General features: G+C 33.7%; 1 protein-coding gene and 1 long non-coding RNA gene across 9 annotated transcripts in view; one reads left to right on the forward strand and one right to left on the reverse strand.

The window, feature by feature from the left end:
* Window positions 1-22,499, reverse strand: part of LOC105837378 (cyclic AMP response element-binding protein A) — a 42,978-nt gene that overhangs the window by 13,131 nt on the left and 7,348 nt on the right. The window contains exon 1 of one of the 8 annotated variants that reach the window (XM_012682124.1): window positions 1,425-1,446. The exons of the other annotated variants lie outside the window; for them this stretch is intronic. The gene's annotated coding sequence lies outside the window, so the exon portion shown is untranslated. Of the gene's footprint in view, window positions 1-1,424; window positions 1,447-22,499 lie in introns of those variants that run through there. 8 annotated transcript variants of the gene reach the window in all.
* On the forward strand, window positions 12,475-18,469 carry LOC118647795. The gene is made up of 2 exons (XR_004964938.1): window positions 12,475-13,493; window positions 14,210-18,469. It is a non-coding gene; the product is annotated as an uncharacterized LOC118647795 (long non-coding RNA).

Raw genomic sequence — 22,499 nt, forward strand, 5'->3', positions numbered from 1 at the left:
TTTATTCACTTTTTAGAAGTCGGTTGTATAGAATTTCGTACTTAATGAGTTGCTTATTTGGGTTGCTGATTATGAAAATGACCTAAAAAATGTAAAATTCAAAATGGCGACTACAAAATATCGAACAAAATGATTTCAAGAATATAATTCCGGGCATTTTTTAATCGAAAATTATGCATTTTAGCGAAAAACCGAAAGAGACCTTTTTTATTGCAAATTTTATAAAGAATATAATTACATATATATTTTTTATCGGATTCGATTTCAGCATGATCTAAAACATACAGATACAAGATCTATCCGACATAATTGCTAGAAAAAATGTGCCCCTTAAAGGGTTAATTCAGTTTTTAAAAATAAAGTTAACAACTCATGTCGAAGAATTTGCGATTCATATTAATCTTGACGAGGATTCATGCACAAACAAATAATACACAAGACGGATCGGAAGGGGACATCATCACTAAATAAATTAAACGTGAGCATTTAATTAATCGTCGGGTTTTCGTATCGTCCATTACAACGATAGCGTATCCTCTCCGCGGTAGCACGGTATTTCCGCTACACGCTGGAGACCAGAGACCAGTCCGCTGGAGGGCCTGGCGCTTTTGTGCGTCCGTCCCCCCGGGGTTAGGAATTCCGATTGAATTTCTCCGCCGCGCAAAATTGCAACGTAGCGATTGATATTAACTAACTGCGGCGCAACACGGGAAGTGGATCGTGCGCGGGGATCCGGGCTCAGCAATTTTCGCGACGAGTTATTTCGCTACCGTGGCATTATTATTTCGCTGTTCCGACTGTCCACGAGAAATCACGGGGGCCTCGCGCAACCGCCTCGATTCGCTCATTTTCTCAAAAATGATTATTATTATTATTATTATTATTATTATTATTATTATTATTATTATTATTATTATGCCTTTCCGTTATTGCACGCGATCGTTATTACAAACACTATTTAATAGTGCTGCTAACTAATTGAGGAGAAATAAGGGTCGTGTTTATTCGTTTTAGTTGCACTTTCCTGCGCACATAAAATTAGTCAAGTCTACAATTATTGTCTCACACATAAGTAAGAATATAAAATATCTTTTAAAGTTTGATAATCTTAAATTTTAGCAAAAATATGTTTTTATTTTAATATTATAATAGTCATTGATATTATACTCTAAAAAATCTATTTCTTGGTTTGAACACATTGCCATCTTTTGTTGGATATTTTTTCCTCTCAACTTATAAAAATAAAGATGAATTAAATAAAGATACATATTTTTCTTGATGACATTTTTATAAGTGCAAGTATATGTTTCAGATAATAGGATTCTTTGAAGATCTTATATTCTTTTGTTTATATTTAAGACAATAATTATCGATTTGATATTAGTTTCTTTTTGTGCGCTTTTTAAACCTTAAATTTGACTTACATTAACGCTCCTCCTGTAGAAAAAGAAGAAAATACTTTTTTTTTTCGTACAGTCTCAGATAAATTAATTTACAGTTCTACACGACGTCAACTTCTCTATTATCCTTTCTGTGTTGTAATCGGACGATTTTCACCACATAAACGCGATATTCGCGATAAAACCGCGGCGCGGCCGCGAAGTTATGTCGGCTATTAGCAGAACTGACCTTTCCACTTGTCGGTTCGACGCTAAACTCCGACGCACGGGTCGAAAAGCAATTGTGCGCCGGTGCATTGAAGGTGCATACAGACGGAGACGCATTCGTGGGTAATGCACCGGAGAGAATTGCAGTGGCATGTTCGAGCGGTGTTTCAAAAGCTGCGATACATATGAATGAGAATGGCGATCGTAAAAACATATTATGTGTGTGTGTGACGCGAAATGAAAAAAATTTCGTGTCGTTTCCATGTCGCTTAAGCACGCGTGACTCGTAATCACTCTTCGCACGCGCAGAATCCAGAATCGTGAGACGTGAGCGTTACGTATAATTTCTTTCTCTCTGAATTACACCTGACGCAAAAATATTTCTGCAAGAGAGAAAATTTCCATGCTGTCCCACGACCACCGGTAATTTTCAGGGTAAATTCTAAGAGGAGATTCTTTCCATGCGTGCGTTCGTATTATGTATTCGTACCGTACGTTTTATATTAAAGCGTAACAATGATGTCCTTCCGACGATACACATAAGCGCAAGTGCAAGGCAGTCCGGGTGATAATCTCGCGATCAACCGGAGTTATAAAAAGTCATAAAAGAAACGACACCAGTACCCGGCACGAAGGTCCGTTCTGTTCACGTTTGTCGCGCGTTATCGTAGACGGATAGAAGCATAAATTGCTAATAAAAAGAAGGTGATAACAATTCACGACAAATTAAATCCGACGGTGAAAAACACGGTCGTAAAACACACGGTGCCGCCTGGAGTTTTTGTTATGCCCGGCGTCGCGTAACGTCCGTGCGTCATTCGCGTATCGCAATTCGTAAAAACAACCCGATCCGTTTCGCGATCGCGAAACCGCTTACGCCGGGAAATCTCGCGGCGGCGCGGCGCGGCGCGGCGGTGGCGCACAGAATTTCACGCAGAATGTCGCATATCGGTGCGAAGACGCGCACAACGGTGGGAAGGTCAACGGCACGCACCAAACACGGCTGAATATCTAATTACGCTAATGCGATAGTAACCGAAACCCGAACGCACGGAATATCAATACAACCCCGGCGGCGAACACAAATATTTTCCCAACGTTTATTATTATTGTACTATATTGTACGGCGAAAGAAACTGTCCGTTTTGTATGGCTGGATTGCCCCCCCCTCCCCTCCCCCCTCTATCTCTTTATCTCTCTTCATGTCGTGATGAGTATTTCCGGCCAGATTGTTTACAAAGATTTGCTGCTGTTTGTGTTCTTCACGTGTATGAGAAAAAGCGCTTGATTGAATTGATTCAGCGTATGCGATTCATTGCTAGCATGTATTGATATTAATCGTCATGCAATGCAGGAGAAAAATTTTTGAATACCGATCAACCAACAGAACGTTTCAAGACTTGCATCATGTGTATATATATTGGGTATGAAATTTTATAAAAATATAGTTGAACTTTTGTATATTGCTCCTGAGCTGAATAAGCCCTATTTAACTGTTTTACTTTTTTTTAATTAAAACGAATTATTTAGGTCTTTTCAGTTCACAGATACCTTGATGGTATTAGAAAAGTGGTTATTTATTCAGACTAATTATCATTAGCATGTGTCATATACTGTATTCAGTTGTATTGCATTTAATATATGATATTATATTTTTCATAATTTTTATATATACAATACATCAATTTTCTTAAATATATTACTGATATAATGAGATAGAAATTTTTATAATTTTAATGAATTTTAGTGAATATATTTACTAAAACTTGATTTATTTAATTTAAATAATATTTAAAGTATAAAGCTTCTCCTCTTACAGTATAAATGACTCTACTCCTTTTTAAGAATTTATTTAAATCAAAATAAGATTTAGTACATTATACTATAATATTCATAACAATACTTGTTTAAATCCCATAAATAAATTTTTAAAACATAGAATCTGTATCTTTTAATTCCAGAAACAATATCTTAGTAAACATTTTAGAGAAAATGATAAATGTACTTACAAGAAATATATACTTTCAAAATAATTTATAACAGTTGAGAAAACTTGAATATTGTATGAAGTACATATTCCTCAATTGAAAAAATATAGTATATAGCATATAGCATAAGACTATTCGCAGAAGACTCATAATTCAAAGGTATCGGGATCGAACTTTATTAGGATAAGCGTATTTTCCAAAGACGTATATACAATATTAATTTATTTATTTTATTTAATTTATTAATTAAATTAATTTAGATCTAATTTCATATCACATTATCATACACTAATGCCTTGATATAATTTCTATAGTAAATAATAATTCTAAGATTTTAAGTAAACATTTCCTTATATTTTCATGTTTAAATCATTATTTATTAAAATAGAAAAAAAACTATAATGTAATATTGTTATCAAAAATACTTTTTAAAAATTATAAATGGTCAACTTAATAGAGAAATTATTTTTGAAATAAAATTAGAGTATTATTTAACAGTATGAATCTATACACGGAAAAAATTTTCTCTTAAAAATTACCCTGAAAATCGTGGTAATTGTAGGACAACGTAAACCTTGAAGAATTTTATTATACTTTTGACAAAATTTACTAAAATTTTAATAAAATTTGGCAAAATTTTGTAAATTTTACTATACTTCTAACAAAATTTACTAAAACTTGGCCAAATTTTCTTAAAATTTTACTAAATTTTACTAAATTTTAGTAAATTTTATTAAAAGTATGGTAAAATTCTTCAAGGTTTACGTTGTCTTATAATTACCACGATTTTCAGGGTAATTTTTAAGAGAAAATTCTCTCGTGTAAGGAATAAGATTTATATTTTAATAAGCGTTGACTATATTGCCTAAAATAAAAATAAAGTTTCTACAATTAGAATATGATTTATTTAATAGAAAAGTTATGTAATTTTATATCAAATAAATAAATAAATCTCTCTTATTTTAAGAAGATTCGTTTTTTTCCCAAAAGCAAACTTCCCTTTTCCTAGTACTTTTTTCAGTATCGTATAACTTTATATTTGGAATCCTAGCAATATGAGCAATAGGTTTCGCGTCCTCGAAAACGTGTTAGGTTGCCTAGAGTGTAATCGCTATTTTCAATCACGAAGGCGGACTTCTCTATTGTAGACGAATAGATCAATCGCGTCCAGGATTCTTACTGGTAGAAGAGGGTATCTCAACGACGGCGGCGTCTGCCGGCCTCGTCGGAGTCACGAAAAAAGGTGAACGTCCTCGAGTTCCATCCGAACCATCCCGTCACTTCGTCTATTCCCCACCACAGTGTCGAGACGACGAGCGACGACGCCGTGCGACGGCGACAGGTCCCTCTCTCCCGCAGTGTACCGTCATACAACTCGTTTCAAAACCAGATCCCTTCCTAACAGGTAGCCGTGAACCTTCTTAGGAAAGTCGAGAAACTCTAGAAAGCTCTGGCCACTTGAGCTCAGCCCGAGAAATGGCGACGGCATTGGATGACGTAAATTTGAGCTGTTTATTTTGAAAAGTTCCGCACATGGCTGCAGAAATAATTTGCGTCGATAAAATTCCAACGACCTCGAACTCGCCGAATGCAAACAGCCTTTTGCAAAAAACTGTCACCAAATTCAATTTTAAATGCAGAAAATATGAATAATCAGCAAGTATGCGAGCTTAAAACGAATGTGTTTGCATTAAATTATTTTAATATCACTTCTTTTAATATTTTATTAAATTATGTTGAAAGGAATATTATAAAGTATCTGGGTTAAAAATAAAGTCCATTAATTTTATTTCTCTAAAATTTTATTGAATAGTGTCTTGAAAAAATAACATGAATTGGGAAAAAATGCTACATTTAAGCTCTTTTGTTTTAAATAAATTTATTATGTTATGATAAATTATGTTATAAATTAAGTAATAAGAAAAATTAATATGATATTCTTAAGGATAGCTCTAATAAACTCAATTTATTATATAAATAAAGTAATTAAATTTTTGATATTTTCTAAGATTAGGTGTTAAAAATGTAAATAATCTACATTACGTGTAAACAATGTAAATTATGTTTTATATGTTTACGTAAAATTGTAAACAATAATCAATCAATCATAAAAGATTTAGTTTACGTCAGAAATAGTGACAATTATATTCTATTCTTTAATATTTAATATTACATACTTTTATTTGATAAATATTAATCAGATATATAAACAATTTTATAACTTGATCGTTTTTACATTAAATTATAACTTAATCGTTTTTACATTAAATTTATTAATATAATAATTTATATTGCTTGTATTATCTCTACATAAAAGGCGCAAACACAATGTAAATAATCCATATAGATGTAATCTTAAAATTTATGACACAATCGTAACATCCAATAAGAAAAAAATCAAGTCCTACAAAACTGACATTTTCCGAGATGTGTATACGTAGATAAGATGTCATCTTCCAGATGGGGAAAGATGTTGTAATCATTTAAATAATATGATGCAATAGAAACTTGTTTTTGCTTATCTACAATCAGGTTCAAATTATAAAAACACAAAAATGAGTGATAAAATAAATGGACAATTTGCGAGATAACTTTATATGTATTTTATAGTTTTATAGGTTTAAATAACATTTCACAAATTTTAAATGTTTACAATATTTATAATACTTAAAAAATTTTAATTCATAAAATTATTTTAATAAAAGTGTCAAATTCCAAAAATTATGTTTTGTATACTAACATCTCAAGTATTAAGAAAAAATATTACTCCAACTTATATACATATGACGATTTCACAAAATATAATTTATAACCATGTAACATGACTCAAAATATTGTGTAAGAGTTAAATTTTCCAAAAAAGATACAAATAGCTATTACGTATATATTATTATAAAGAACACATTTCACGACTCACCTTTTTGTGTGTGTGTGTGTATGTGTGTGTGTGTGTGTGTTCTTATACATTGCTGATTTTAATATCCGATTCGCGTTCATAGTTATAGTTTTGTAACATTTTTAGCGCACACTTGCATCCAAAATATAGTTCTCTGATTTATAAAGAAATGAAAATCAAAGTGTCTTGCTTATAGTTCCTGGCCTCTTACCCGAGGTCACATAGAATTTGTGACGTTATAGAAGAGAAATAAACAAATTCAATATGCGACCAGAAACCTTAATACTTTGTATAATTTCTTTGCATAATAGCTTTATATAATTGAGACATAATTGCAAGATTACAATTTATATAATCCGCGTTGTTTTCACGACTGTCTGTTTATTGAAGTACACAAGAATGAATCGCGCGCGTATATTCTGATCAATGAATGAACCGAATAACTTCGTAAATGAGATTGGCACGCTTAGCGGGGCGTGTTTACGGCTATTCTCAGGATTTCGAACGAGTTCTCACGTACGGGTCGGAATTATTTACGCATTGGTCTTTGCTCGTCTTCTTGAGTAAGACGGGACAATAAATTACCCGCCCGGAATGTTCCGTCTGCGATCCCCGGGGTATCAACAGGTAGTTTTGCTACGGCGGAATACGATAGGGGTCTAAAAAGTGCTAACCAAGAAATGGGTAGATATTCGCATGGACGATAACGGGGAAAAAAATATTTGGCTGCTTACTCATTGCATACCGATGTCAAGGTTTGCAAACTTTGTCCGCTTGCGATACAAAACGACTCGACGACGATGGCATTACGTAAAAATTTTTAAGATAAAACAAGATAGAGCGCTAATTGCAAGATAAAACAAAAATAGCGAATTGCGTATGGCAGGCATTATAATTGCGCTAAATATACATATAATATTTGATATGAGATATCGTTCGATGAATTTGTTACTTTCTACTACAGTGCCCAAGAATGGCGCAATCAATGACACGATAATTCGAATCGAATGCAGAGGGCCATTCTCTCCCGTATACCTGTGACCTCGAGATATATCACTCCATCGATTAGTATTCGAATCCGAGAGACCAATAAAGGCAGAATGGCTATTGAGCGGCACAATATTCGTGATAGAGTTAAAAGGTCTAAGCCAGTTTCAATTATTGCTGTTACTATAGCCGTTGCAAAAGCAGACAAGGAAAATACGCACAAATTGATTAAATACTTTGGACTGTGGAACGCAAAAAGGTTCAGACCGCTTTATATTTCAGGAATTTAAAATTGAGATGTCTGCAAATTATCTTTTCGTGGCCTTTCTTCAAACCACTTTTCATATTCGAAGCAAAAATGCTAAATATAAACATTGTTTTCGATGAAATTTGCAATACTTTTTTATTCCGGGCACGTGTACGGTGACTGGCGAAAAGTGTGAAATACGATCGTATTGTATTATAAGAACTCTAACAACCTCGCATGTAATTCAGACTCATTTATATGATTATGAAGTAAGTAATTACAATGTCTGAGTCAAAATACTGGCGGGACGGTTTTTATGTAACTAATTAACTAGCTTTATCAGTAATTGGTAATTACGTACGATATTCAATAATTCATTATGCAATATTATGTGTCAAGGATGTAAATTAATTAATTCCTATCAGTCGTAGCATAATACATATATAATACAACATTTATACGATATACAATCGTCTGATTGATTTTTCTTTTCTTTGTTCTCTTCAGATTTGCAGATATCTCTTTTTTGCGTACTCAAATTAAACGAAGAACTTTAGTCGCTGCTAAATTATATGAGTTAGACGTTTTCAATTCTGTTTATTTAATTTGAGATTCAACTGTATTATAAATACATACAATAAATATGATAAGCAATGATAAAAAGAAAAGACTAGTATAAATAAATTTAGAATCCACGCTTTTTAGACAGATTTATCGGTGATCGTAATTTGCGACATTATAATTAACTGTCTGGAACGATGGATATTTTGATTAATTAATTTTAATAAGTAGAAGCTACGGTATCTTATCAATTTGTCACTGTGCTTATTCGACGCGCAATCCGTGCTTTAATAAATAAAACGTGAAATTCCGCTAATCACATTTGACTCGAGAGCACAATTTAAAAAACGTGATAATCACTTTATTTACGTTTTATTCGTCGCAGCATGCATAAGACGTATCTTGCTAAATACGAGTAAAGTCTTCGTCACGCTCGAAGCTTAAGAAAGTAGGAAGGAATAACTTTTCATATCTTTTAACAAAGAAGCTTTTGGCATTGTTAGGTACAAAATAATAAATAATAAACAAAGTTTAAGCAATAGAAACAATAATTTGTTACTTAAAAGTACTCCCTTTATATTGATAAATTAAGTATGCCAAAAAAATGAAAATAAACTATCTGTAATCATTTAAATATTTAAAAGCAACAAATGCCTTTGCCATATTTTTATTAGTACGATCATTTATTAACAATTATTTAATTCATAAACACTTCATATTACTACATGCAATTTTAGAAAGTTGTTAAAGGAAAAAAAATTATGCAATCAAAAAATTTGAAAAAATTCTGAAATTCCATACATTGATCATAAATTGATTCTCAAAGTTTGATCAAATTCTTACGTTATGTAAAGAACCTGGAAATTTTTGTTAAGCGCGCATTTCGGTCGTCCGTGCGAGCGCATCCACCATGCGCGCTCGTAGAAAGACTAGACGCGTGGTAGGCGGTTAATATATAAGGAATCGATGTTGCGCGAGTCTACGTCGTTATCAATTAGGTCAAACGAATGCGAGAAATCAGTACGTAAGAGGTAAAAAGGGCGACGCGGCGAAAGAAGACGGAAAAGCAACCGAAGAAGCAGCGCGCGATGGCGGCCGGAGCTGATAAGAGCTTATCACCGTACGCGTAACCATTCAGCACGACTGGCTCGCCGGGCCACTGTTTCGCTTTATCGTCGTCGTTATACCTGCGAGTGGCGATGTATCGCCCGCGTCTGTATAAAACCCGCCCGATAAGAAATGCCCCGCCGAAAAAAAAGCCGCGCCCGGCGACCGGCGACTTGCGTCACCGGTTATGCGAGAGGCCTGTCCGGATCAGCGCCGGATTTGGGTAAGACGACGGGCCTGAACGACTCGCTGCCGCAGCTCGTCAAGATCCTCGCTGTCGAGCCTAATGATATAGCTTTACGCGAGGTTAATAGAGCGCCGGATTAAAATAGAATTTTAAAACGCAGCTTGTGTCATTCTCAACGTGCGATACGAAAGACCGGATAAGGATAAGATAGAGGTTTTTCTATCTTTTAAACGTTCTTTAGCTATTTCTGATATATACTATGGTATTTTAAAAGGTTCTAAAAACTTCAAGACTTCTTTCTGCCTCCTACGAAGTAGAGATTTCCGTTCTTTAAGTATCTATCAGTCGCTTTAAAAACTTTATGGCACTTTAGAAGATTCTAAAATTTTCGAGGTTTCCTTCTCGTTAGCGAGCTGTCGTATCCGTAATTTTTATCAAAACTTTTCTGTAACACAGATGCCCTCAAGGATATGCTGATAACTCGTATCATCATATTACCAGTCGAATTCAATATACAGCTGCGAGCTTGCTTAAGGTGGCGAGAAAAGCAGTGGAGTATCACCGCCTTAAATAACTTAACAACGATGACATCGGCGAGACCTACATAGATGAAATCGAGATTCGCGCGTTAGAATGTAATTCAACTCGAGGAAAACCCGCACGTCCTTACAAGCGAAGAATGCCGATGATCCGGGAATAATTCTATATAACTTCATTGATCGGCGAGCAATTAATGCAGCGGTATATTAAAGGAATTCTGAACTAAATTACCGACATTACAGTATTACAAAAGCCTTTGAATTGACTATACAACATTGGAAACCTTTACATGTTTGCATACACAAGAATAGGTGGAACATTTAATTTAAATTTGAGAACAATAACAAATTATCAACATAAAATAATTTTTTCATTTTTTATTTTCTTATCCTTTTGACGACGGGAGCTTTTCAATGAGAATAAAAAATTAAAATTATAGTTTTCTTATAGGTTTTCTGTCGTTTTTTACGTTTTCAGTCATTCTTGATTTAAAAATGTCAAAATTTTACATCTATTGTGATGGTTTCAACGTGGCCAATTTAATCTGTAAACAATAATGTTTGTTTGAAACTTACTTTATACTAGTTTTTAAGGTTGCTGAATTCAAATATAACTTTAACATTGCAAAATTCAAAACAATAGATCTGCAGCTTACAAGCTTTACAGAACATATTTAACTTATTCCGTACATACTCAAACTAATGGCATAAATAATATCAAAAGGATTATTTTACTTGCAATGTTGGTTTGTGCATCAAACTGTTTCCAAATTTACCATACACAAGAAAACTACAATTTTATCATTCAGTAAACGTTGTAAATATTGTGTAAACATTTTTGTAAATATTCTATATCCCTTAATAGCACAATACATTATCTAATATTAGTTATATATAAATGTTGATTGATTATATTGGGAGTGCAATGTTTTCCCATGTAACGCTAATATTGGCTATAAAATATTGGTTCCAAATTAAAGTGTAATTAATGCCTAATATCATAAATTGAATAAATATTGTTGTCTAACATACCCCAATAAACTTGCTCAATATTGCTGCTTAGACAGATTGGCTAAGTAAGATAAAGTGTGTTGGACCAATTGTGTGTTGGTCCACTGTGTTGGACCAACATTAGGGGACATTGAATTTACATTACTTTCTAATATTGCGCCAATATTTTAGCGCTACTAAATATACCTATGTTTCATTCCAGTATGCTACTAACATAAGTTTAGGTAGCAAAGTAAGTTTTCTGTTAAACTTAAAAAAAGGGGGAAACCGGAAGTTTAAACATAATATTTAAAAACCTTGTCCGCCTTATTGGAGCTACTTTAAATTGTGCAATTGTTAAGATTAGTAGTGAACTTAACAGTGATCATGATAACCTATATATATCATGTACATTAAATTTTATGCAAATTGCTTTATTTTTTAAAATTTGATCAGTCATATTGGATCCGTCATATTAACTTTTAATAATTTTAAATTCAAATAACATATCGTAAAAACCTTCTCTGTACCAAATTTTATCAAAATGGGACTAACAATTTCCGTAATAAAAAGCTTGGTCTAAATTTAGACCAACCTCAACTAATTAAACTTAAATTGAGCATCTCGCAATTTATTTTTGTGTATACTTCATACATCTAAAAAAGTGTTCAATTGTGTAGAGTCAATTCAAGGAATTTTCCTGTAATGTTGATAATTTCATTGGCATTCCCTTAACACAAGCGAGAGAACGAGACCTTGATGCGAAAGAATAAGATTTAAAGAATGCATGCTTTCCTCGTCTCACATAAATAGCGGTACTGACTCACAAAATTTTTCTGTGTATTTCTTATCTTTAGTGAAACTGCATTTGGGAAGCACAAGTATCTACGGATCCCACGAGAAGAAACGCATGTGTGGAATGAATCTCTAATCGCCGGAGGGCCCGTAATCACGACGGTTTTATCTCTTTCCTCTGATAGAGATTGTACGTTGGCCGATAACAGTGTGGAAGCTAAATAGATTTCCGAAGTCTTTCAGTATTAAATTTTCTAGACGGGCTACTGAGAGAGAAACAGTACAGTCTCATTCTGTGACTGTTCAGTCTCAACTGAACCAATCGCTGGTTGCAGAAATACTGGACGAGATATTTACGCTTTATCGGCTCGATATCGATATTCGATTTGAAAGCTTTTCAGCTTCAGTTAACACACAAACGAGACATTCAATTAAATAAATAATAACAGTTATTGAAAAATTCATTTTTCACATTGTATTTTAAGAGAATTAAAGAGAAAATTAAAGAGAAATTATTTTCTATTAGAATTTATTATTATTTTAGTAAAATTTAGTATAACTTAACACAGAATTATAATAAATTTTATTAAAATTGTTATTAAAATAAAAATCTTCAATGTCCCCACTTATTATAATTTTGAGTAAATTCCGAAACAAAATTCTCTTTATGTTCCACAATTTCGTACGTGAACATAACTTCTAATCAACTTTCAGTCCTCAACTGATATTATCTGATTTTGGCTCGAGTATTATCTGCTTTGTCGTTAAAATTTGTTGTTGAAATCTTGTCGATGCAACCAGTCGTTGATAATGGAACGGATAAGCGGGCGCCTGTCGTCCGAGGCGAAAGCATTCGCTGCGATGGAACAAGATGAATGTGCAATTGTAATCACGACGGATTATTCAAGGCCGATGGAATTTCTTCCTCGCTTGATCGTAAATTGCGTATGGCTGTTGTCTCACGTTGCCTCTTACCTTGGTGTATTTCGGTCAAAGCATATTGTTTTTCTATTCACGAAAAATTCTCTCTCCCTCTCTCCGTCTCGTTCTCTTTTTCTCAATGATTACAGTGCGACGGATTGCGCGTGTGAATTTTTGCGTTCATTCACGAACACCGCAGGCGCCGTGGTAGTAACAATAATGATTCCGTGCCGGTTGGTAACCACGAGAAAATTGAGAGTCGTTTGCGTTCAACTGACTGACTGGTGGCAGCCTATGACAGTTATGATGTAGTGGGTGAACGCCGAGCGCGATAACCGCGAGATTATTTATCTGAATGAAAATCGCCGTAGAATTTTCTCTCATCTTATTCTAATTAATAGCGTTATTCCCACGGGCCTGTCCTTCGCGATTCGTTTGTATTTTGCGGTTTTGTTATTGAAGGACGTTTAATCCGATCGAACGTGACGAATCTGCAAACTTGCATTTCTCATCCTCGGCTCGAATGATGCAATCGTTTACAGAGTTCAAAATTGTTGCAATATCTCATATATGCACGATATCAAATTATTCTACGTACTTTTGCAAACTGTTTTTCACGCTCGCTGTAAACACGAGCAGCTAAAGAAGCGACCTTCACCATCTCGAGGGTAATAGAAACAAATAAAAAATTATCTACTGTTTTGTAATGCAAAGAGTAATGTAATTGCAATTTGATTTTACATCGACACGTCTTTTATGATTTCTTAGAAATTCTTTTCTCTCTAAAATTTTAAAATGTTAAATATTTTTATTATTACTTTAATTTTATTATTAATTACTGTTAACGTCTCTTGTAGATTTTACGATATTTGCTTTGAAAAAAATACCGGTTTTTTCAAAGGGGTATTTCACTCCTAAAAGTGCGTATGGGCACGTATGGAAAAATAACTATCTCTTATTTTGATCTAGAGTACAACCTATTTAAAGCCTATCAAAATCGGAAGGAAACACTTCCGTCCGTTCCCTTATTAAGTGGAAACGTTCCTTATCTCATTATAATTATAAAATAAATATTACGCGATTTATTTGTTAATTACTCGTCTGATATCTTTTCTCTTTCTCTCACATCTCATTTTAAGAGCTGAAAATACTACGACAAAGTATTTTTTTCATTAAGTGCTTTCACAGTTATAAAAACTTGAAATTTTCTTGAAAGTATTAAATATTTTATTTATTAATTTATCATTTATTATTTATTATTTATTAATTTTATTGTTAATTTTGTGTTACCATCAATAATTTAATAAGAAATGTTGCTTGTTTTGAAAATATTTTAACTTATCAAAGCTAATGATTTCACAGAAGATGCGTTTTTCTTTGACAGAAAATTCTACAGCTTTGGAATGCATCCTACCATTACATGCTTGTAGAAAGAGAGAGAATGGCTTCGCGCGCAAGAGTGCGCGAAAGAAAAGTTTACGGTTACGCATGTACAAAGGTGGAATCTCGCATCTAACGGTGTTATGCGAACAGACGATAAGAATGCCAGAAACAGTAAGAGTACAACAATTGCATCCTGCGGATCGGTCAATTTCTACCCTTCACAAAAGAGGAGAGGATTCTTCACAAAAAATCAATACTCTTGTAAGTTGCACTTGACCTACATACTCGTCAAATACTTGTAAAATAAAGTAAAAGTGAAAAATACATATATCTTCCACAAAAAATAAGACAACTAGTTCTTTATGGGATTATTTTAAATGTCAAAATAAGAGCTATATTAAAAAATTGTAATTTTAAAATTTAATGTGGTAGATCAAAGTGTTACGTTTTGCCATGTAAATTGAAATATATGAGTTTTTTGAGGTTCCTGATAATCTGCAATAAAAATTTCAAAATTCAAAAGAACGGATCAAAATGCTAAATTTTGTTGGAAACCGAATAAAACTTATTTTTCAATGGTCTTTTATTGATTGATTAAATCTGGCATTTCAAATTAGCCGTCCCAAAAATCCCTGAAATATAAGTTTAAACATTTTTCTTAATATTGTAATTAAATGCTAATCATATTTCAAAAAAGACACAAAAGGATTAATGTTTTGATTTTGGATAAAAATTTAGTTATAAGGTTTCTGAAATGACCGCTTCAATTATAAATTACATTTTTCATTGAAGGCACACAAAATAATTTCCATAACAATGTTACAACCAAAAATTCACCAAGATTTACTCGTCAGTCGTGAGCGCAACGATGTGGATCTAAAATATCAAAGAGCATCAGTGATAGTCCCGATTAACAGTTTCAGAGATCGATTAAAGAAAAAAAAAGGCGCGAGCCAATCGCCTGGTACTTTCTCATCTCAGATAAAAGTCGAACGCTCGGCCACCACCACTACCACCACTACCACCGCCGCCGGAGGATTTGATATAGATGTCGAAAGGTCACGCTACGGTGATTTCGTCGCGAATTCCTCCGAGCCTTTCCCTCCCTCCGCTCGCCGGGCGGCGCGACGTGGGTTAAGCCGTGGCGTAACGAAGAAGCGAACGGGGAAGCGGAGCGTGCAAACAAACGGGAAGCCGGGAAAAACAATAATTATTTTCGTGCCACGGTCGCGTCGTTCGGAATCGTACTGCGCTCGGCGATAAGGAAATGTGCCGCTAGAAAATGAGCGATCGCCGGTGTAATTTTTACATTTTTTTTTTCTTCTTCAAGAACGCTCGGTGACGACAGTCGTGAACCGAAGAGTTCCGCTCGTCCGGACGGAAAGCTTGTCGGAAGGGAGAAAGAAAGGGGAGGGAGGGGGAAGAGAATTCCGTTTCGGCACGTTTTTGCGAGATAGAAAGCTGGCTCGTAGAGAAATGGAGATCTGTGTTCGAGAGGAGGAAGACGCGTGACACACGTCGTATCGTGTACAACGCGAGCCATCGGCTCGTAAAATGCACGTGATTCATCTGTATCGCCTTTTGCGATACTGTATTTCCTACTTTCCACGGTTGGCGGGCAGGATCCTTGATACTACATACAGGGTGTCCTTAAACATGTGGGTCAACTCTTATAAAGAGATAGAAGGGATCGAGATGAACAAAAAAGTCTTCTATCCTTTTGCGATATTTGCAAAAATTATTGAGTCATTAAATGTTAAACTCATACTAGATAGGCAGAGATAGTTAGGTGTGCTACAATTTAGGCGGCCCGAGTGTGAGTCTGCCTCTTTACGCGATTTTATTAGTATAAATTTAACATTTAATGACTTAATTTTTACAAATATCGCAAAATGGTAGAAGACTTTTTTGTTTATCTCGATTCCTTCTACCTCTTTACGAGCGTTGATTCACATGTTGCAAGACACCTGTGTACGTTTCCTTCGGCGGCGGTGTCGGTCGTCGGAAATTCGTTGTAAGTCACGCGCGGAAAAGGAATACATTTGTTCGGTTGGAAAACGGACAAATTTCGAAAAGTGAATGCCTCACAACCCGAGCGTTGCGACACCGCAACGCGTTCCCTGGAGGTTATTCCATATTTTTATATAATACATATTTGCTTACGCGCGGGGACGAGGGACGAGTGTCGCAACATCGTTTCGTCGCTATTGTGTACCTACTCTGTCGTTCCCACTCTTCGCGCCTGTGCTTCCGGTTGTATTGCGGGCTCGACATTCCCGTTTCCGGTTTCGGACTAGTAGCCAACCAACCACGACTTCTCTTCACGTGCGCGATTACTATGGCGATTCTCGTGGGTGGATTTCTACTCTGCGACACCATGAGCTATTTTTATCGCTTCTCCCTAATTAGATTAGATACGCAATCTATATTGCCGTCGTACGCCACTTTGCCCGATAAATTTATGAATTACTTCTCAAGGTAACGGTCACATAATTTGTTATGTTCAAATAAAAGTTTATTTTTTCGCGTTACAATCGTTAAATAAAAACATACGTTTCCTAGGAACGCACTTATTGCCTAATAAGAGTCTCACCGCCAATTCTCGTCAAAACTATTTATTAATAAAAAGTAAAAAAATGTACACACACACACACACCACTGAATTAGTATTACGATGCTTCACGTTAGTGAATCGTTACCGTTGCTTGGCACCTCCGAGACAAGTTTTCTATAAAACTGATTTTTGTCGAGATTGTTAAGATAAAGATCTCTATATAGAGTCTGTTGAACCAACTGTTTCAATTTTCATACTTCTTTTCCCTCTAGAAAGCTTTAGTTTAAACTCGCGGAATTCTATAGGCTTATTTCGTTTTTAGTACTTTCAGGTGTGTGCAGAGAGACAGTTTTAAATCGTTTTACATACTCCTTTAATGTCTTTTTCTTGTAAAGGTCGGACGAGGAAACTCTCATTTAAAAGGAGTCTCGTCGTAAAGGGAGTCTCACTATCGGCTTTGCGCCAGATTTTTCCGTCTAATGTTTTTCAAATAAAAGATATGCTATGCTCTTATTAAACACACTGTACGTAATTTAATTTCAGAGATATCGTATTATTTATATTGCTATTAACGATATTGATTCTTATCGTATTACTGAGTTTTTAATACTTTTGAGAGTCCTAACTGTTAAATTCTCCTCATTAATCATTAATAATATTATTTAGATAAGTTAATAGTCTTTATTCTTTCAAATACCATACTCGTGAACTAATTCAATTATTCGTAATTGAAAGAATGTCAGTACGTGATAAGATAACATTATGTGATCAATAAAATGATGACGGGCTCAAGATGAAATTATGGTGTCGAGACGCTTCCTGTTTCTGTAGGAAATATAATACCGTTTGTTTATGATAACGACATGTCGTCAGTTTTCTTTTCCCGGCATATATCAAAGACGCAATCGATATTTATGTTACACTGAAGGGAAATTACTTCCGCGGTATTTTTCCTAACGCGTTCGTCGTGCTTCCCTTTCCAAGCGGTGGATCGAAATAAAAACTCTCTCATCAGGAGAGACGTTTAAAATAACAATCAGATAAAATTTCACTAATGTCACATACAATTTATATTACGTAAATAAAATATTTGTAATGAATAAATAAGATCCAATTTTATTTTTGTCTAGAACATCATAGATGTATCGGGAAATAATTTTCGCATCAGCTTGACGATTACGTAAATTTTCTGAAATGTTTTCACCACGTTTGTGTAATTTATGACGTAACACTTTCATAAAACAAATTTAATTTTTATCACCATTACAAATTGATTAAAACTTTGTGTTAATTTTGCTTCTTTAAATGGGGCCACGCATTCACACAAGTGGCTGCATAAAGTATTCAACTTGATACGAGGCTCGAATGTGTAACACGAAGACTACTATCAACACTTGCGTCAGTGGCACCTGCGCAAGCACGACGAGCGAGTGAAGAAAATTGCTTTATACCGCCCACGATAAAAATGCGAAACGTACAAGCCTAGACACAATTACAGGCGCCGTAGTGAGATTACCTCGTTTGCCCTACATCGTCAATAATATAGAAGTCATTGGATTTAAGACTCTTCAAATTAATTTTTATTTTGAGCGATTAAAACTGGCATTGAGTACAAATTTTACAGCAAAATAAAATACTGAAAGTGCATAAATAAGGTAAGTTAGTTTGAAGCTAACATAATAAATTTATGTCTTGTAAAAAAAAAAACTGAAAATGGAAAAGCACGAGTTTCCGTTCGAGATACTACAGCGACACACATTGTCAAGGTAATAACGCTTATCGAAACAAGTGTTTTTGACGTAAAGAGACGTAAAGAGACAGATAGCGAATTAATTGCAGCTGTATTCCATCGTAAGAAAAAAAAAACGAGGTACGGTACAAAAATATCGATATCGAGTCATACTTTTCCGAGAAAGATTTCGATTTCTCGTTTGTTTCTGACTGTTTCTCAGAGTTTAGAATCTGCAGAATCGATCGTCGCCAGCGAACGAACACTCGCTGTGTTTGCATTTCTACACTTTGTCATTTCGTCGTTCACTCCCACGTAACGACAACACGATTAATCGCGACGCTTGTTGCGCCAATGCCAAAACACAGTGCTGCCGTTTTTTTGCTACTGAGAGGAAAGTCGGTTAAGCGAGAAATCAATATCTTTGTTGTAAGCAACAGTCGTAATTAGGACAATTCATTTTTAATAATAATTATTATTAATCTTTTCGTACTCGACTTTTTTCTAAAAAGAATTAATATTTAATTGACATTTTATTAAAGATATTCAAGGTTGTTAATTGCAAAATTCAAAATGGCACATTAAAATAAGTTTCACTTTAATAATTTTATTATGTATCATTTGATATGCCATTTGATTCATTGTTTTAAATTTTAGAATTTTTATTACACATTTTCGTTATTAGACCTTTGAAACCTATTATATATTACGCGTGAATATAATAATTCAATGAATTTATTATTCTGAAGTAATTATTCTTTTCCTTTACGTTAATCTTTAATATATGCATCCACAGATAAGGATCCTGAACCTAATGTTATTACTCTTTGATCTATCATAAAATAGGATCGATATAGCGCCAATCATATTTATTATTAAAAAAGAAATATTTTATTCTTAAATAGAAAGTTTTTAAATCTAAAATAAAATGACTTTTGATGCTATCTTATTAATTTTCTTAGAATGATTTAGTAAATTGATGACAATCTTATGATATTCTAGACTTAAGAATAAATCGATCTAAAGATAGAAATTTAATCTTAATCTTGTGTTATTTTCATACTACATGAAGTTGTAATAAGAATAAATATGTCAAGAATATTTTTTGTCCTGGTATCAGAAATCGTTTCTGAAAGGGTAAGTACGGAAAGACCTGGCTGTCATAATTTTTGTACAACATATATGTATGTTTATTCTCCCTAATTTACTAGTATTGAGATATTCGGATGAAGGGATGAAACTTACAAAGATGTTAATCTTTTTGTGAAAAATCCCATTCTTCACTTTTCAAATGACTACCTAAAAGGCAGTTATTATCTTTATCTACAGAGATAAAGGAGATGTGAATTTTTGAAGGACCGAATTTTGAAGGACATGTGTCCCCACTAGGCACGAAACTCTCATGTTGGAAAACGGACGTTCCTGCAATCTAATCACGATTTCTAGTCTAGATTTAGAATTAGCTGCATTTAGCTCGTAGGGGATTTCTATTGTTTTACTTTCACAAACGTTACTTGGTTGACTTAAACGATTTTATTGGCTAGACATATTTGTGCGCGCGACGAATTGTTCGCTGCCTGACGTAATTCCCGCCAAAGGGGACTGACCCCCCAAATATGATGAGACAGCATTGACATGCATGCGCCGATTCGTCTTTCAGTTTCTATTACGATGCTCTCAAAGTCGCGACCAGACCATCGTATCGATGCATATTAATAACTCGTTATTATGCAAAAATAATCGAGTTGAAAATTCAAGCGAAATTAACTCTGAATATATAATAGTTTTCGATGTTCGCGTCAAGCTTTATGCTGCAGATGCACATAATTAACAGGAGAGGAAAAAAGATATCGATCTATGCGTACGCATATTTATAATACATTAAATAAAAGTAAACGCTTTAGAGAAGTAACTCGTGCACTTATGTTTACCCTCTAAATTGCAATCAGTTATTATCTGATTTGCAATGGTATACTTAGGTAAGCTGTGACAATTAGTGAGTAGTCACTGTCTTTTAATGATCTTTATTTCAGAATCAGTGGATAATCATTGAAAAATTAGAGTATTTATTTCACCGATTGACAAGTTAAGTATATCATTATATATACATTTTAACTGACTTCACTGATCTGTTACTGATTGTAATTTACAAAGCATTCACGAAAAAAAGAACACTTTTGTTTTAAGAATATTCTTCTTTTCAAAATGTTAAACAATGAAGTAAGATTATATAGAGATCAAACAAATGTGCTAATATGCTCACATGAAGAATTTTGTATATAGAATTTTGAATAATCAAGAAAAATATTTTTTCAATCGTTTAATAATATTTTTTTCATGAGCTGAAATAAAAAATATCTTTAAAAAAGATAAAATTAAAATTTTTTCACACTATTATCAAAACAATCATATGATGCTTTTTTAAATAATTATTATAATATTAGAATAAAAATAAAATATTTTGCTCAAATTTAAGTTTATCAATAAAAAAAAAAAAAAAAAAAAAAAAAATTAAGTTACATACGAATGTAGTCAAGATTGTTTTATGTATAAGCAACAAAAATATAATTTTCTGTTTATATAAACAATAATTGTTAAACATAATATTAGTTTTAACTATATTAAAGTTTGATACTATTTTTTCTAGTGTATAACTCTTAATTTATTATTTATACATTGTATTATTACGCTAATATTATTTGCAGTATTTAAAAGATATTACTGCTATTTTCATCAGTATTTTTTATTAAATTGTTTTATTAGATTAATTTTATCAATTAAAATATTGTAATATTACTATTTTGATTAAATTTAGAATTTACGTTTTAAGACTAAAATATTTAGCGCATAAATTAAAAAATTTACATAAATTCATACAAAAAATATTAAGCTTTAATTGTAAAAACTTTTCTATTTATAATGTTATTTACATAACAGTTCAGATTCAGTTGTTATTATTGAAAAGTTATGTTATAATTGTAAACTTTATGTCCATGAACTTTATTTTCAAACAACACTTACACATTGCATAAGCCACTTTTCGTAGATAATAAGAGTGTAACGAAGCGTCATTTAATAAAGTAAATAATAAACATGTTCTGGGCGATAAATATGCAGTTCCAGGATAATGGTTGGGCAGACAGGTTTATAAATCGTATGAAAAGCACGTTCGCGGCGTACATATAACAAGCCACGAGAATCGATAAAGTTGTAATTAGTATATGGAATGCGAGTGTATCTGTTGTTTGAGGCTATACATAGAGCTGCAGAGCTATTTTGAGTCTCCAAACTCGTATTAATCAATCGCAAATCATCATACATGTGAAACTCAGTGAACATTTCCATTGAATCCTATATAATCAGTATTTTTCCGTAATGAGTATGTTTCCCTGCGTCTGTTGAACTGAAAATAATGTAATCATGAAGCGTACCGGGAACTACGTTCGGAAATAATTCCTCGAATTATTAATAGTTTCGGGAATTCCTTGAGAAACAATTCTGACAGGAACGCAAAGAGTTGTTAAATTTACATTCCGAAGAGAAACGCTGCTCGCTCCAAAAAAATTCTATATGTACAATTCTATACAATTCGTGTTCGATGTATTAACGGCTGAATACACGCGGCTGACAACCGTAATCGAGTGGTCTCTTTGCAAAAGACGTGTACCTAAGAGTATTCACTAGAAATAATGCGCTATTTGTACAGGTGCGCAAACCAACTATAATGCTTTAATGCCTAAATACAATAGGCCTCCCTATACGCGTGATACGAGCTACAAATGTTGGAAATCTGCGCTCGAGCAGCGCTAATCTGTCCCCGTAGTGTTTGTGAGAAACAATTGAAATGTGAGGATACACTCGAGGTGTAACCACGTTCTATTGCATTCCGGAAAAGGAGAAAACAATAATTGCTGTCCATCCCCAACAACATTGTCGTTGCGTAAGTCCACGAATGGAAGAATACGACATACGACGATAATCGAGTCGACGTGAAATTAACTCGAGTCC

Source organism: Monomorium pharaonis, chromosome 10 (genome assembly GCF_013373865.1).
Source record: "Monomorium pharaonis isolate MP-MQ-018 chromosome 10, ASM1337386v2, whole genome shotgun sequence".
In the NCBI taxonomy this organism is placed as follows: domain Eukaryota; kingdom Metazoa; phylum Arthropoda; class Insecta; order Hymenoptera; family Formicidae; genus Monomorium; species Monomorium pharaonis.